Source organism: Grampus griseus (genome assembly GCF_964374135.1).
Source record: "Grampus griseus genome assembly, chromosome: 3".
Classification (NCBI taxonomy): domain Eukaryota; kingdom Metazoa; phylum Chordata; class Mammalia; order Artiodactyla; family Delphinidae; genus Grampus; species Grampus griseus.
In genome coordinates this window covers 39417172-39434661 of record NC_139019.1, presented here as the reverse complement: position 1 = coordinate 39434661, position 17490 = coordinate 39417172, and the positions used below count along the sequence as shown (strand labels likewise).

The 17490-nt window shown below is 33.3% G+C and overlaps 1 long non-coding RNA gene across 1 annotated transcript in view; it reads left to right on the top strand.

Moving 5' to 3' along the window:
- Nucleotides 1-17490, top strand: part of LOC309819546 — a 636463-nt gene that overhangs the window by 217447 nt on the left and 401526 nt on the right. The window contains exon 2 of the long non-coding RNA XR_014296442.1: nucleotides 1610-1707. This is a non-coding gene — a long non-coding RNA (uncharacterized lncRNA). The remainder of the gene's footprint in view (nucleotides 1-1609; nucleotides 1708-17490) is intronic.

The following is a 17490-nucleotide window of genomic DNA, read 5'->3' as shown; positions in this document are numbered from 1 at the left end:
CCACAGACTGCAGGATTGTAGTTCTTCTTGCTTCTGCTGTCTGCCCTCTGGTGGATGAGGCTATCTAAGAGGCTTATGCAAGCTTCCTGATGGGAGGTCCTGGCAGTGGGTAGAGCTGGGTGTTACTCTGGTGGGCAGAGCTCAGTAAAACTTTAATCCTCTTGTCAGCTGATGGGTGGGGCTGAGTTCCCTCCCTGTTGGTTGTTTGGTCTGAGGGGACCCAGCACTGTAGCCTGCAGGCTCTTTGGTGGGGCTAATGGCGGACTCTAGGAGGGCTCATGCCAAGGAGTACTTCCCAGAACTTCTTCTGCCAGTGTCCTTGTCTCTTCAGTGAGCCATAGCCACCCACTGCCTCTATAGGAGACCCTCCAACACTAGCAGGTAGGTTTGGTTCAGTCTCCTATGGGGTCACTGCTTCTTCCCCCTAGGTCCTGATGTGCACACTACTTTGTGTGTGCCCTTCAAGATTGGAGTCTCTGTTTTTCCCAGTTCTGTCAAAGTCCTGCGGTCAACGCCCGATAGCCTTCAAAGTCTGTTTCTCTGGGAATTCCTCCTCCCGTTGCTGGACCCCCAGGTTGGGAAGACTCATTTGGGGCTCAGAACCTTCACTCCAGTGGGTGAACTTCTATGGTATAGTCATTCTCCAGTTTATGAGTCACCCACCAGCAGTTATGGGATTTGATGTTATTGTGATTGCACCCCTCCTACCACCTCATTGCAGCTTCTCCTTTGTCTTTGGATGTGGGGTATCTTTTTGGTGAGTTCCAGTGTCTTCCTCTTGATGGTTGTTCAGCAGTTGGTTGTGATGCCAGTGCTCTCACTAGAGGGAGTGAGCACATGTTCTTCTACTCCACCATCTTGAACCAATCTCCAAAAATAAGTTTTACAATTCTATATCCAAGTCTTCCAAGGGGATCCAAAAAATAACATAATACCATTAAGGATCTTTTCCACTTATCCATATTCCTAAACTCATCAGAGCATCTGATTAAAATCTTCTCATTTTCCCAGATTTTTCTAAGTCAAAATTCCATCATATACCCTTCTTCCCCCTTTTTAAAAAATTCTTATCCATCATTCCTACTTTTCTGATGTTATTTTTATCCATAAGCAGCTCTGTGATCTTTCTCATAGTAATTATTATAATTTATTCTTCCTTGAATCTTTCCATTTTGAAGCTCTGTTCTTTAGCACAACAAAAGAACATGCCTATAATTTTGTTCAAACAGCCAAGAAATCTTTCCCCGGAAGAAACTGGGCCAGAAGAACGGTTTGGATGTTCCACTCAGGCACAGATAGAACAGAATCAAAATGGTGCTTGTGAAATGTTTTGTCAGAACAAAAGACTTTTAATGATTATAATGGTTAATGGCTTTAGGCTCAGAACATCCATAAGAGGAGTTAAGACTGAAAAGATTCCAAGGCAGTATCCAAAGCTTTCTCCAGAGTTTTAGACAAGATGTGGCTGGGCACCACCAATATTTATCTTCATGATTCTCATTTTTCTAAATGCCATGACTGAAACAGTCATGTTTCAGATGGATATTTTCTTTTTTATTTTTTTGGAGGGGTCATTTTCTGTGTGTTCATTCTGTATTTTTTCCCCCAGATCTATCACTAGCTTATACAATGAAGAGAAGAAAAGTGTTTCCCTTGGTAGATGCAGCCTAGGAAGTTCATGGTTTGGTGAACAGTGACATCGCAATGGTAAGTGCAGACCTGTATCCAGGCACAAGGTACCTGTGTATTATGTGCTCAATTTCACCCCCCATGTCCTTTCATCAAGGCCCTTTGTGCACAAACTACACAGACATTCATAGTGACTTTGCCTTTTGTCTTTCAAGAAAATGTCTATTTTTCTTCTATCCTGATACTAATGCACTATAGTTCTTTATGCCCTCTGTATCCATTTGAGTTCTTCGTTGCAAATAAGAGAAATAACCTAGTGGAAGCAGGTTATTTCTATTTGTTCAAATTAATGGCTGCACTGCTGGTTGAAAACACACATGTATATGTCCTTTCTGCTAATTTATTTCCATGGAGCTGAATGAAATTCATGTCCATGTATCAAATGGATCTTTCCCTTTACTACTTTGCCTTTCCTAGTTTAGAGTAGTTGTTTGTGCTTTAAGAATGGGAGATCCAAGCTTCTCCCTTATGCTCTCATGTATCACCTTTTCCTCAGATAACATTGTCTTGATTCTAAATGGTATTGGAAATAAAGATTATGATTTTTAGACCTAACTTCACTGTTTTGCACTTTAAATGATTTTTCTATGTAAATATTTTCCTTTTCTGTCTAAAAAGACTATGAACTTTATGTTTGTCAGAATTAAATGTTGCCTAACTATACCTAACTTTATTTTAAAAAGTCAAAATCTCAAGACATATAATGCCATTAAAGTCAAAGATATAAGGCTGCCTGTGTGAGTTCCTACACATCAGGCCTGCTAATGCTTCAGATGTGGGGCAGGGATGTATCTGTAGACTCTGCTGCTGGGGTGGATTGGGCCGCAGTGTCCTGGATATGTGACACGATGTGGGCCCCTTGTCTGTTTCTGCTGCTGCTCTCGATCAGGTCTGTCACTGCCCCAGGTTTGGGGGCAAGGGATGAGTCTCTGCCCTAGCTCTGCTGCTGTGGTCAGTTGGACCCTCTGCGCCCTAGGTGGGGATGGTGGGATGTTTCTCCCAGCTAGGTCTCTGATGTGCTGCCTCTTTCCTGGCCTTTTCACCAAAGAGAACAGGGTTTTTTGTTTGTTTGCCTGTTTTTTGATCTACACATGTTGGTGCTTCCAGGTTGTGGGCCCCTCAGGTGCCCAGTTGGAGATCTGTGGAAGATGAAAAGAAAACGCAGGGAACTCAGGACTTTTTTCTTCACAACTTTCAGAGTTTTGAGTCCATTTATGATTGTGGAATTATTTCCGGACACAGATGTTTTTAGAGGGGAGGAGTCAGGAAAAGTGAGTCTGTGACATCTCACAACATTTTAAAATAAGGTTCAGTTTACAGTACACAGTTGAGCAATCCCAAGGACTCTGGTGCCTTCCATAGTGGCCATTCTTCATTGCCCATATTTTATCAGTGATTTATTTCTAAAAAGTTAGTTCTTCTGAATTTTTGTTCATTAAAATATTCCAAACCTTTTAATCTAATTACAGAATATTTTGCTAGCCTAAATTCCTCCTTTCCTGCTACAGTTGTCCCTATGTATACCAATATTTATGCAAGATATATTTCATTATCCCATTTAAGCAAACATTGTGATAATTACATGCTTCATAATTAAATGTCTTCTTAAGTAAGCCCTAGCAGTTATAATAAATTCAGCTGAGTGATTGACTCTGGGATGGGTAAATATGTAGGAGAAGACCATTTGGCTTTGTTTATTAATACATCAGATAAGCTGCCTTTTGACATCCTAATAGAGACAATATTTCTCTTTTGCTTTAAAAATGAGTCATTTAACCTCCTACAGCATAAAAGATTACACTGACTTTGAGCTGACCTAGGTAGCAAAAGATCAACATATTTGCTTTGTAAATTCGATCAAGTATGAGGACAAATTTTACTTAAGGCACAAATGGCTTTACTAATGTTGAGGCCAATGCAGTTTGCCTTCAAGCTTTGCCAAAGCTTTAAAGTCAACTTTTAAACAATGATGTTTTCCTACTGTAAAACACCTTTGGATACAAGTGTCAGATACAGATAAGCCGGAAGAGTTTACCATTAAAAAGTTTGACTCAGTCCTTATATTTCCAGTAATTAATATATATTAATTTTATTTATGTGCACACTTATATGCAAATGTTATATATTTACATATGTGGGTTAATATTTTTGCTTTTATTTTTGTGCTTTCCTATAGATTTCAATTTTCTATTTTGAGCATATTTTTGATTTTATAAATAGAAAAATGTTATTTTAATGCATAAAACTGAAAGAATATTTGAGACTTATGGGGGTGTATCAGTTATGGAAACATGAAATAAGGAATCTTGCTTAATGGTATTTAAATATAATCATTTCTCTCTGGAAAGGGTGACCCTAATGTCATGAAACACTTTGTACAAGTATGTCTATAGTGGCACTGTTGCAAATGCAAGTATCTGGGCACTACCCAAATAACCATCAATAGAAAAATAGGTAGATCAGCTCTGATATAGATTATTGTGCAGCAGCAAAAATGAATTCACTTCAGCTAAACACAACTAGAGAATGATGAAAAGTGAAAAGGGCAAGTCAGGGATTTTGTATGAGTCCATTTATAAAATGTCCAATACATGCGCAGCAAAATATATCATTTGGAATACCAATCTATGCAGTTAAAAATATTCAGAAGTTAGGGAATGTTAAACAAAAGACTTAATATAGTGGTTAATGGAGAGAAAAGGAGAAGAAACTAAATGAAGGATCAGGGAAAGTTACCCAAGAGAATTCACATGTAAAGTTAATTTTCTCCCTTAAATTGATGCATATTACTGTATTGTTAGCCTTACACTTCACACATAGGTTATGAACAATTTTTGTCTACTCAATATTTAATAAAATATTTATATAAAACCTTAAATAGTTAAAACTATAGGATCCACAGACATAAGCTAGTTTGGTGAAATACAGTAATCTCTAAACATGTATTTAAAAAATTTTGATCCCAAGGCCTTGCTGTAGTTATTATTTTTTGTTTTGCTTTGCTTTGTTTTAGAAGACAATGTTTTAAAAATTTAAATGGATTGTCAAGTAATTTTTTAATGTTTTTAATTTTTTAATGTTTTGGGATTCAAGTTCTATTATATAGTGGTACAACAAGGTAAACTTACATTTGCTCTTCAACATTTATCAATGTATTTCTTTGAGGTTAATACAGGATTGATCTTTCACATACTTTTCCATGAGGCTGTTATTTTGGGGATACAAAATATATTTTATATACTTGTTAAATCAAATTTTAATTGTATTTCCAGATGATCTACATCTATATTTAATTATGAAATCAGCTAAGACTCAGTGAAGTGTCCTAAGACTTCTACATTTATGATGTTTTTTAGTTTCTTTTAATTTCTAGCACCTTTAGATATTTAGGTGTTTTGTTAATTTATACATAAAATTTCATGACTGCTATAGCATCCTCTTTTATCTTTTGTCCATTTTTATGTTTAATATTTTGACCTTAATTCTAAGGTAACTGTCAGTTTTAAACACCATTTGTACTTTCCTTAAGTATTTCTGTTTGCCCATATTTTTTTCCTTTAGTATTTATAAATCACTTTATTTTAGTTTTATCTCAAATTGACAGTTTTTTTTGAGAGTGAATTATAAATTGGATTCTATGCCTTTTATCAATTTGTTACTCAGTATTCACTAAATCTATCAAAAATAGTCTTAAGTTTCTGGCATGTAAATTTAACTTTAATATCCATTGTAAGTTTTCTATTTTCCCTTTCCTCTCCACTCTTTTTGTCATAGCATTTGGATTTGAGTGTGGACTTATCGGTAAGTCTCCATAAATATTAAGTTAACTGAAGAAAGTCCAGTAAATGGCAAGACTTGTATTTGGGTATCCACTTCATTTGCTGGACACTATATGCAATCTGGAATAATTACAATATTAATCTTGCCTCACCTACCTGGCAGTGGACATATAAGTATCATCTCACTTATGAAGCCTTTGAGATAAAGTTTAAATATATGCTATAAATCAATATTGGATTCGTGACTCAATCATTAGTGGTTATGAAAAGAAATTGTCCTTGACCACAATGGCTAGAATTATTTATTTTTCAACCTCTTAGTTTTGTTGAAGACAACTCTGATCCTTTGTAGATCTCCAGATGAACATGCTTTTTCTCCACCAAATTTCTCTTTCTTCTTGAGTCTTTCTCAGTCCTACTCTAACTGTATCCAGTTATTTTAGTAAAAGCAACAAAACTCTTAGTTTTCTCTAATTACTCCCGCATCCTGTTCATGTGCTTATATTTAATTTTTAGGCTTCTTACTGCTTTAAAATTGGTTGTTTGAATCCATAATCTACAGAGATAAGAGCTACATCATTCCTTCTGTCTAGTAGTTTACCAAATTGTGTTTGGGGTGATACTGATTTGGATGCACTGAGTTAAGCATATCTGGAAGTACAAATCAGATTTAATTATCTCTCTCTGTTTCTCTCTGTATCATCTCTAGCTCACCTTTTCTCTCTAGCCTTCTCTCCAGACTCAATTCCCATTCAGACCATGACCCATATTAATTGACATTAGATGTTCAAGGAAACATCAAATAGGGTTTATTGATATTCATTCCAAACAGAATCTAAACACTTCAGAAGGCAAACCTGGGGCGTTCCCTGGCTGTCCAGTGGTTAGGACTAGGCGGTTTCACTGCTGTGGTCCTGGGTTTGATCCCTGGTCACGGAACTAAGATCCCACAAGCCTCCCACAATCTGTGCAGCACAGCCGTAAATAAATAAATAAGTAAGCAAGTAAGTAAGTAAGTAAGCAAGTAAGTAAGTAAGTAAGTAAATAAATAAATAAAAGAAAGAAAAGAAAGAAAGAAAGAAAATTGTCTTTGATTGAGATTCCATCCCTATAAATGAATGAGAAAAAGAAAGTTCCGAAATTTTATGGTGTAGCCCTCTTCACGGAAATGAGAAATGGCTGCCAGCTCAGTTGGAGTGTATTGCACAAAGCAAATAGAACTTTTTCCCTCTCTACTTTTATATATAGTTTCTGCAGTCTATAAAAAGGGACCTTCTCATGCAGCAAGTTACAGTGGAATTACTACAGTCACTTACATGTTTAGTGTCATTTTTTAATTGAAACTCTAAGGTAGAAAGCAGTCGACTCTGTTGTTAAAAGACAGAATATCCTAAAACGTAAGAAAAATAAATAAATAAAATAAAATGTAGCTAAATATAGGTAATTCCTCACTGTTTAAAAAAATGGTGAAATAACGTGTGCTTTCCATATTAACCTATGCTCCCCCTCTAGTGACATCAAACTCTGGCAAAATTAATTGTCCCACTTGATGTTTACAATTTATATATTGAATACAAAACATCCACAGCATATTGACAAGCTTGTCACTTGTATCTCCGCTGAACAGTGTATAAAGCCTTTAACTAATCCTCATGAAGAACAAACTGCAAGAAATCAGTCAATATTTTGTCATTTCAATATTACTACATTTGCCCACAAAATCCTATACAGATGGAGATAAAAGCTCTACTACAAGCAAAGAGGGCATTTTTTTTCCTTTGCCACAAAATATTGATGAAGTGCTTTATTGAGGTGGAGATCTCATTAATTATTTGATTTACAGAAAAAGAAGGCAGAGGGAAATGAGTGCCCTGGCTAATACCATGATGTACCATCTTGAGACTTAAGATCTTTTTAATGTATTCATCAGGGGTACATCTGAAAGAGGAAAGAGTGAGCTGAATGGGTCCATTAATTTAATTGAAGCAAGCTCAGACAAGAGATAAAACATCCCAGCCGGCTTCTTTTCATGCAGCATGAACGCTGTAGTAAACAGGCAGAGATCCAAACACACCAAAAAGAAATAAAGGTACATGGAGACTCTAGAGACTTCAAGGCCACATAATATCAACAGATGCAGGGGTGAATACACCCCGAAGAGCCCCTGTCTTCATACACCACCCTGTCAGTGTTCCGTGGGCACTGTCTAGGCTTTCTTGTGAAACTCTGAACGACTCTGAGGCTACATGTAAGTAATTTAGACTTCCTAAGGCAAAGTTGGATTTGTTCTTTTTTTTTTCAAACTTCTGAGAAATAGACTCCATCTCCTGCTCTTGAAAAGAAGAGATGGAAGCAGGGAAATGGACTTCCACTGCTCTCAGAAGCAGTTTTAAATGATATTGCTCTCTTTCAGCTATCTGTTTTTGAAATGTAGCAGTCAGAAAATTCTTTTAGTCCTGAAGAGGTTGGAGCCTCTCAGTGCACTCAGCATTTGTCTTTCAGTGGTCAGCATGATTGTACACAGCACATTAATTCAGTCCCAGGCTGTGCACGAGAACACAAAACAACCAAAGAAAGTCTCCCAGTGAACACAAAGCCTGTCTATTGCAAGTTATTTCATGTGATAAAAAACATTTTCATCTGATAAAAACAATTTAGTGTGTTTAATCAAAATTGTATTATATTCAGATGTGCATGAAGTCCTTAATACCGTCATTTAGAGGCAAACCATGATGTATGCATTAAAAATCATTAGTCAATATCAAACTAAATGTATAGTTTTCATAAAAGTGTTAGAAAAAAATTACCATTAAAAAGTGCTGCCAACTAGTTTTCAATGTGTGAAAATAAATGAACAATTCGTAAAAGAAATAGTATCTTTTAGTCATATTAGATTCTATCCAATATTATAATTTTAATGACAATAATAAGCATGATGAATGAAAATGCTTTGGTGTCGTGGCATGCAAATTTTAAATGGTGACAAAATACAGGTATTTTCGTATTAACAACTAAGAGATATTTTCAGACCTATAAATTATGATTAAATTTTGGGTACTAATTTTACAGCTCAGTAAAAACACTAGAAATCTTTAAAAACAAGTAGTTTTAGGAAAATGAGACAGACTGTAATGATTAAAGTAATTGATTTTTTCATATTTTTTTACAGTGCCGATGAGGCATTTCTGTTTTTGTTTTAATTTTCATTACTTTTTTATTCTTCAAATGTGGACAGTATTTTCTTTTCAAAACATGGTAAACATTTGTCTTGTTTAGAAAGCTACTTCATCAAAAGAACTCATTTCTTATCAAATAAATGTTTATGTGGATTACCAGTACATAAAATAGTTGAAAATAATATTTATTATGGAATTATATAAATGTATTTTATAAGTTCAATAACATCACAAGGGAGTTCTAATGAGTTAAATATATATTCTATATTTGGGTATGTAAGTAACTTTTCAAATCATCAAAAGAAGAGGGGCAAACCAAGAAGCAGCTAATACCATGCTATTTTAGACCCAGATGGGGTTCAGCAGAACCCTGTCCCAGAAGAAGAAGGGCAAAACAACACATGTGCAATGCTGACCAGAGCAAGTGCACCCACCCCTTCCAAATGACACCTCTCAGAACCAAACAGCTTCCCTCTCACAGACACAACCACTGAACAATTCCTGATACATTTTATACTAACTGTTACTTTATTCAAATTGGTGTTTCCACTTAAGTGTAAGATTTTCTTCTACCTGGCCTTGAGTCACCAGAAATTTAAAAAGGGAGAACTCCTGTGCATCCATCTAAAAGTTGGCATATATTTAGCATTTATCCAACATTGCATTTGAGAATGAAATAAGTAAATACATTCTACAAGTAGCATAGGTTTTATTACTCATAAAACTAGGGTATTCAATTTGATTTTACAAAATGTACGAATAAATTAGTAGATACCATATGAGGCAATAGATAAATTAAATCATCTCAGTAAAGCTTTTCTCTGTTCACAATTATTTAAATAAGTATTATTGTATATGGCTCCTTTCTTGAGAATATTATATTTAAAAATAAATTTACATAGATTTCTTGATCATAGCTTATAAACATTATTGTGGTAAGTATGTAAAAATATAACTACTATAAGATTGCATGAAGACTATGAATTATTTTCATTATTTGCACAGTTAATCCAGTTTGCTATAAAACAGTGTGACTAGGGCACAGCAATGAGTATTGGCTGAATAAATGGCCAAAACATAATTTTCTTTGGACTTACTCTCAAGTTCTTTGGCAAATTCTTCCTAAATCATCAATGTCATCATCATAATCTGTGTTAATAATAGATGTAGAAGAAAACAGTCATTTATATAATGCTTAAGAATTTTTTTTGTTAGATATTATGTGAAAAAACCCCAGTATAATGGTTGAGAGAATAGGCCTTAGAATCAGCCTGCCTGAGTGAAAACTAGGCCAAATTACTTAATTTTTGTGTATCTTGGTTTTCTCATTTATAAAATAGGGCTCATATTATGTACCATATAGGATTGTTGTAAGGATTAAATGAGGTGAAATATGCAAAACTTTCATGGCTCTTTTATATGGAACACACACACATATACACACACATACACACATATTCACGCACACACTGCTTTCTTGGATTTCCATGACACACTAAAATGCTGATTCTAAAATTATTTTGTTATGATAACTCTATAGTGATACATTACTAACTATTTTTGTTTGAGTATTTTTATTCCATACCAGAAAATGAGTGTATTTGCTTCCAGGATCTTTAATCTACATTTTGGAAGAAATAATATTATACTTAGTTTGGAAAAGATGTTATCACAAAAGATATTCTGTCAGTATGCATATTTAAATATTATTAAAACCTCTGGCCAATTTTATAGCTGTAGCATTAATTTTATATATATGACTGTGTATACATAGTACTAAAAAGCAGAGTAGTAGAGCAGTTAGGTGCATATACTTTGAAGAAAGCCACCACTTGTTAGCTATAGAATAGGTGGAGTTTGAGATGTCCAGTATTGAAATAATAATTCAGGTAGTCAATTGGATGCATTCTTCTAGAGCTTAGGAGAAAAGTCTGAGCTGGAGATATAAATTTGGGAGTGCTTTGCAAATAGATGGCATTTAGAATTATAATCTTGGATAAGATCACCAAGAGAGTAAGTACAGAACTGAGTACTGAGTCCTCTATCACTCCAACATTTAAAGGTTGGGGAGAATAAGAGGAAGGAAGGGGAAAAAGACTGAGAAAGAACTGAAGGAAAAGAAAACCAAGTGAAGAAGGTATATCAAAGAGGAAAGATATCAGCCCACCTAAATATTAGTAGGAACAGAAGAAGAATGGCTAGTGACCATTAGATTTAACATAGGGATATTGTTGGTCACTTTGGCAAAAGCAATTTTGGTAGAATATACTGGTGAAAATTTGATTTGATTGAATTTAAGAGTGAGAGAGTGAGGGATAAATTAGGAGTTTAGGATTAACATATACACAGTACTATATATAAAATAGATAAACAACAAGGGCCTACTGTATAGCACAGGGGACTATATTCAATACCTTGTGATAACCTACAAAGGAAAAGAATCTGAAAAAGAATATATATATATATATATATATATATCTGAATTACTTTGCTATACACCTGAAATGAACACAGCATTGTAAATCAACTACAATAAAAAATTTTTCTGAATTTTAAAATTTGAAATGTAAAATCTTACACTGGCAGCTTCGCCATATCGATTGAATAGCCATGGAAAAATGAAAAATAAACAGTATATGTGCACAAAAAACAGAGTGAGTGGCTGCTAGTTTGTATAGATAAATACTTCAAGGCAATGGAATTCTCTTTACCAAAGCAAAACAACAAAAACAAACACAGCAAATATTAAAATACCCTAAGAATAAAACTCTAAATAATTGCAATTAAAAATCAGGAATGAAATAAGGCTACTCTCTCAGCACTGGTATTTGATATGGTCTTCTAGTTTTAGTAAAGCAATAGGAAAAGAAAATGAAATAATTATCAAAACATTGGTAAAGAAGATATAAATTTATTTTTCTGATGATATGATGAAAACCCAAGAGGTTCAAAGTGAAATTTTACAAAAATTAATGAATTACGTGAGTTACTTTGACTCGATAAGTACAGAAAATAAATATCTTTTCTATAGTCTAGCAATTAGCACTCAAAAATGTAAATGGAAAAGAATTATTCATAGTAACTTAAAAATTAATAAAGCGTATAGAAATAATTTTAATTCAAAAATCATTGTATCTCTAATAAAGAAAACTTTTAAAAGACTAAAGTATAACTAAAAAATGGAAAGAGAGGCCATAATCTTAGAAAGGAAGACATCATAAAATTGACAATTCTCCAAATATTTTTCTGTAAAGTCAAAGCATAAAATTTTTAATCAAGTATATTTTTTCAAGCTTATAGTAAGAATAATTTTTTAATGATTTTCAGTTAAGAGAAAGCACAACTATGGGTCTTTGTCTTACCAGGGAATTCTGTAAAGCTACTGTAATGATTCTATTTGATATTGCCATAGCTTCTAGGAATAGAGAGAGAATATAGAAACAGATCCCACTATAAGTGACAATGTAACTAGTAGTGAAGTAAAGCAAGAACATTTACTATTTTCTTTTAAAATCTGAGGATAAAGGAAATATTCAAAATGAAGTCTGGAAGCACTAACAGTATAAAAGAAAAAAGTATATATACATATACACACACACGACACATATATATGAAGTATATGTAATGTGTATGATTTTGTAGAGTAAATGATAGCATTAACAGATCTAATAGATAATAGATTTGGAGGGAAAGTATTTGCAACATATTGAGAATTTCTGTGATAACCAAATATCTTTTATAAATTAGGAAAAAATTCAATAAAATACGAGCAAAGAGAATAAAGAAGAATTTTACAAAAGAGGAAATCCAAATAGCCAACAAACATATGAAAACCTATTCAAATACAATAGCAGTCAGGAAAACATAAATAAAGGAAGAATGAGGTATTAACTTACAGACAGTTTAGGAGAAATTGAAGTGTAATTGATACAGATGTGAGGAAACCAGCATTCTCATAAATTGCTACAAGATGTGTGGGTTGTTGGAGATTTTTTTTAAAAAAACCAAATTGTTATCATCTATTGCAATTAACCATGTAATGATGTAAATAATTTTTGACTCGTCAATCGTACTCCTGGGATTCTATACCTCAGAAATAAAAAACTATTAGAACTCAATCACAAAGGACATGTATAGTAACATTTTTCGTAGGAGAACAAGTGGAACACATGAACACAAACACACACATCAAAAACAAAAATGAAAAGGTTTAGGAAATGTCCACAACATTCACACTATAGAATAAAAGGCTGCCATTAAAAAGAATGAATTGCAAATAAGTCCGTTACTTTGAAAATTTTTTACCAGATATTGTTGATGGAGGAAAAAAATCAGAAAACATGTATATGATAAGGCTCCATTTTGTAAAACAAACTGACAGAAATATTAGTGGGGTGTGTGTGTGTGTGTGTGTGTGTCTCAAATAAACTTAGAGAAAAATTATGATGGTTGTTACCACAGTGAGGTGAAGGAAGGCTTTTTTTGTTTGTTTGTTTTGGAGGAAAAGACTGAAAAAGAGAAGTGCAACAGTATGTGTAATATCATATTAATCCAGTTTTGTAAAATTTTCTGTAAATGTATAGTTAAGAATTTTTTAATAAAATAAAATAAAAACTCTGTACCAAATTAATTGATGCAGTTTGTGGAATAACTCAGATAGATTTGAAGTATATTTTACTTCTAATCCTTTAAGAGTTTTATAAGCCCACTCTTGTTTTCCTTATGAATCTGCTTGATTATGAAGATAAAAAGGTAATATTAAACCTGGTTTTGTGGAATTAATTATCTTGAATTGTCTGATTGAGAATATTATACTTTCTGACCATTTGTGTAATTCAACATTGGGGTTCCTTTGGCTCTGATCCCTTTGGCAGTCTCTTGCATAATAATCTCAGAAATCTGGAATATTCATAGGCTAAAATATTTTTAGCCAGAAGACAGAAGCTATTATTAATAAATTAGTGCCCTGTTAGGCTGCTATTACAGACAAGTACATAGAAATGAATAACTAAATTATAGTGTTATAAACAATTTTTCTTTTGCTCTCATTTAGAATATCCCCCAAACTTGGGACAGTTGACTAGTTTTAAGACTCTATATCAGAAAACCTGGATTCTAATTTCTTTTCTACTACTAACCAACCATGAATCTGGATTCTAATTTCCTTTCTACTACCAACCGACTATGAACCTGGATTCTAATTACCCTTCTACTACTAACTAGTTATTTATGTCAATTTATTTTTCACATTTATTGGGCAGGATTACTAATATTTAAGCTACATAAGTTCACAAGGATTTTTGGAGTGTGGCATCTTTGAAAAGGAAGAGATGTCTGGTGCAGTTCTTATTAAAACAGTCATCATAATTAGTCATAAAGATAAAAGTAGAAAATATATTTTTTATAGCAAAAGAGAGACACTTGTGTTCAAATAGTCAATATTATACTAGCAAAGGTGATTTTTATTTATTTTATATAAAAATGTATGACCTACAATATTTTATAATATATTTTATATAAAGCACAATTTCTTTGGGATATTAGATATTTATGGTAGAGAAAAAGTGGTTTGTAATCAAATATATTTATAGTAATCCCTGAGTAAATCCATATTGAACAGGCATCATTTTTGTAGGAATTCTCTGAATTTTTATTATGCTTACACTTTCTGTAATTTTCTCAGAGGAAGATAGAGGATGTACTACACAAACATGCTTCATGACCAAAATTTTTTCCTCCAAGAGTTTCCAGGTTAAGCATTTTTTTGAATGACATATGAGGAAATGTTGAGCAAGATGTCACATTTTCAAAGTAAAGTTTAAAGTAAATAGAAATAAGCCAACAACAACAACAAACTTTTTAAAGACTCAGATACAATCCCAAACTGTATATAGAATGCATATTTTTGGCTTAGAGGTTGTAAAGATACAACCACCTGGGACCACAACTTTTCCTTCCAAGAACTGCTTTAAAATCATTTTAGGAAAAAGAAATTATTCATGGATTAACTCGAAGTATTTCTTCCTTATTTTGCAAAGTGCCTTTCAAAGATAATGGGGTGAAACAAAGATCATAATATTGAAATATAAAAAGCAAGTGCCTGCATGCTGGTAAATTTACCTCTTGGAGATGTAATCACCCTCTCATTTGGCATTTTCATTTCTGCTTTTCTGTCTTCAATTGTCACTATATCTTTATATCTTGCACTGTTTTAAAGGCACTGTGGGTGCTCAGAAAGTCATGAATAGCAGTAATAAGAAAACTAATAATACAGAAAGAGATTTTTCTATAGGTTAAACTGTGAGAAGGAATGTTGAGATTAATCAGAAATCAAACGTATCAGAATTATGAAACCTTCATTTCAGAAAGAGAAAAAAACAAAACAAGTCTGTGGTACTTGAGTTATCTCATTTAACACCATTGTGTTGAGAGGTTCAAGGCTGGAGAAAGCTGCTTGGAGGAGGATGTTGAAGCTTGCCTTTTTTATGTTGTCTGTACTTAAGTCAAGGCATGACATTGGGCCCCTTTGTTAGTCAACCAGGTATTGATGGAAAATCTTGACATATTCTTGGTGCATTCTAAAAAGAAAAAAATAATTACACCATTAAACATAAACCCTAACGGAACTGTATTCACAGTGGCATTACTAATGAACATTTTCATTTCCAGCGTGTAAGTATATTAAAAGTAGAAGCTAAGGCATTGATATAAAGATTTGTTACTATTAAATGAGCATACCATGTGGCTCATTATAGTCTTTTAAAAGTAAAATCAAATTAGTTTTCCAGCTGTTATTTTCTCACGAACTACTGATTTGGAGATAGCCTAGCTAGAGACGGCAGAGATGGCATCTGATGACTAGAAGAAGGCTTCATAGTGACACAGATGCTCAGAGAGTGAGAATGGGCAGTTATGGGAGTTGACAAGGACATGGAAAGGGATGTCATAAGACATGTTAATGGAAGAGTTTTTTCATGAAATAACACTCATTAGTTTTCTCTTTCTGTTTTCTATGTTATGACATATTTAAGGTTTTTTTGCACTATTAGCATATAACCTAGAATTATGGTCCGGAATTTATACTTCTGATTTCATAAATAACCATATTCATGGTCCGTCAAAATGTTGAATATTAAAACATTTTTATTTTGAGGTGATATTGAGGAATTATCTTAGCATATAATATTTTATCGAGAGAGAGATGTCTTTTTTGATGGGGGTAGGCAAGTTTCAGGTCTTTGACTAAGATGCCTTGCTTATATAAGAAATGTTTCTATTAATTTTTAAAGAATAATTTTATGTGATATTTCATCAAGAAATTGAAACAATTTTCATGAAATATTATGTACAATGGAATCCATAACCAAACATCTTAGTGTTTATGTTTCAATATTTCCTTGAACTGAATAAAATCTGTGACTCCTTAATCTTGGGATTTTTCCCATCTGGTTTTCTTGATAATCACTCTTCTAATGAGAATCTATCACATTCTCATAATGAATGCAACATAGTGAATTAAACTACAGCTTCCTTGAAACACATTTTTCTGAAACTGTATTTTATTTATCTAATGCCACCTGACATTTCTGAGATCTGGGTGTTAGCTGGCTGTTAACTGAGCTAGGATAGCCTTAGCTGGAGTTACCTGGAAGGCTTGGGTGTGTCCCATGTGCATCTCCTCTTCCAACAGGTAACTGGGGCAAATTCTCATTGTTATGGCAGAAGGTAAGAGAAAGTAAGCTCAATTATGCAAAAGCTTCTCAAGAGTCTACATTTCCTACCATTCCATTAGCCAAAACAAGTCACATGAGTGAATTTAGAGTTAAAATATAGTCTTTTTTATAGTCATGCTGCCCGCTCCTCTCACAGTGCACAGGGCACTGTAAAGTCACTTGGAAAATGGATTAGATACAGAAAGTAGTGAAGAGCTGGGGCCATTTGTGTAAGTTACTCCCAACTCTTCTAGTTTTACTCCATTCATGGTAATTTACAAAAATCAGATATAAGGACTAGTGTTTAATTAATATATGTTGCATTCTTCCTGGAAGATCATTTTTTTCTCAAAATATAAATGTTTCTAAAACTACATGCTAAATATACACTTCCCCTTTTAAAAACAGTAGTTATTGAAGGAAAGAACTCCTTTAGATATCCATATTGACCCTGCTGGTTACTAAAATGAGCATATTACTATAATACCATATTACTATTTTGTTAAGTGGTTAAGATAATGATTTTCAAATTTTAAACATTAGTTTATGGGAACTTATGCAAGGTGGAGGTGAAACTAGACAAGTATGAAAGTGTAAGATAATCAAGAAAAAAGATTATTATTTTGGCAGTGAGCATTATGCAACAATTTACAGTGATTTTCACTCATTGCATAGAACATTAATAAATTTGTGTCAATACAAATGATATATATATTTATATATAATTGCAGTACTAAAGCATACTTAAATGGTACTAAATAACTAAAATTAAAACTATATATGTGTAATCTGTCATGGACTATTCTGCCCTTGAGAAAAAAAAGTTGCAATGATTCTGATGTTCTGTTGGAATTTAGCATTCTATGACATTTTTATCTTCCATAAATTATAACTCTTTAAGCCTCTAAAAAGGCAATTTGATAGTGTTCATCTGTTAAAACAAAACACCAAACAACAAATAGAAAAAATTTGTGAAAGGTAAGTATAACTATTCAAATTATGATAGAGAGCTATTAGAAAGAATTCAGATGATAAGGACAAATATAGCCCACACACGGAAGGATTTTCTTACTAATAAAATGACATTTTAAAAGAGCATAAAAATTTTTATCTTACGAGACATCTCTGGCTTAA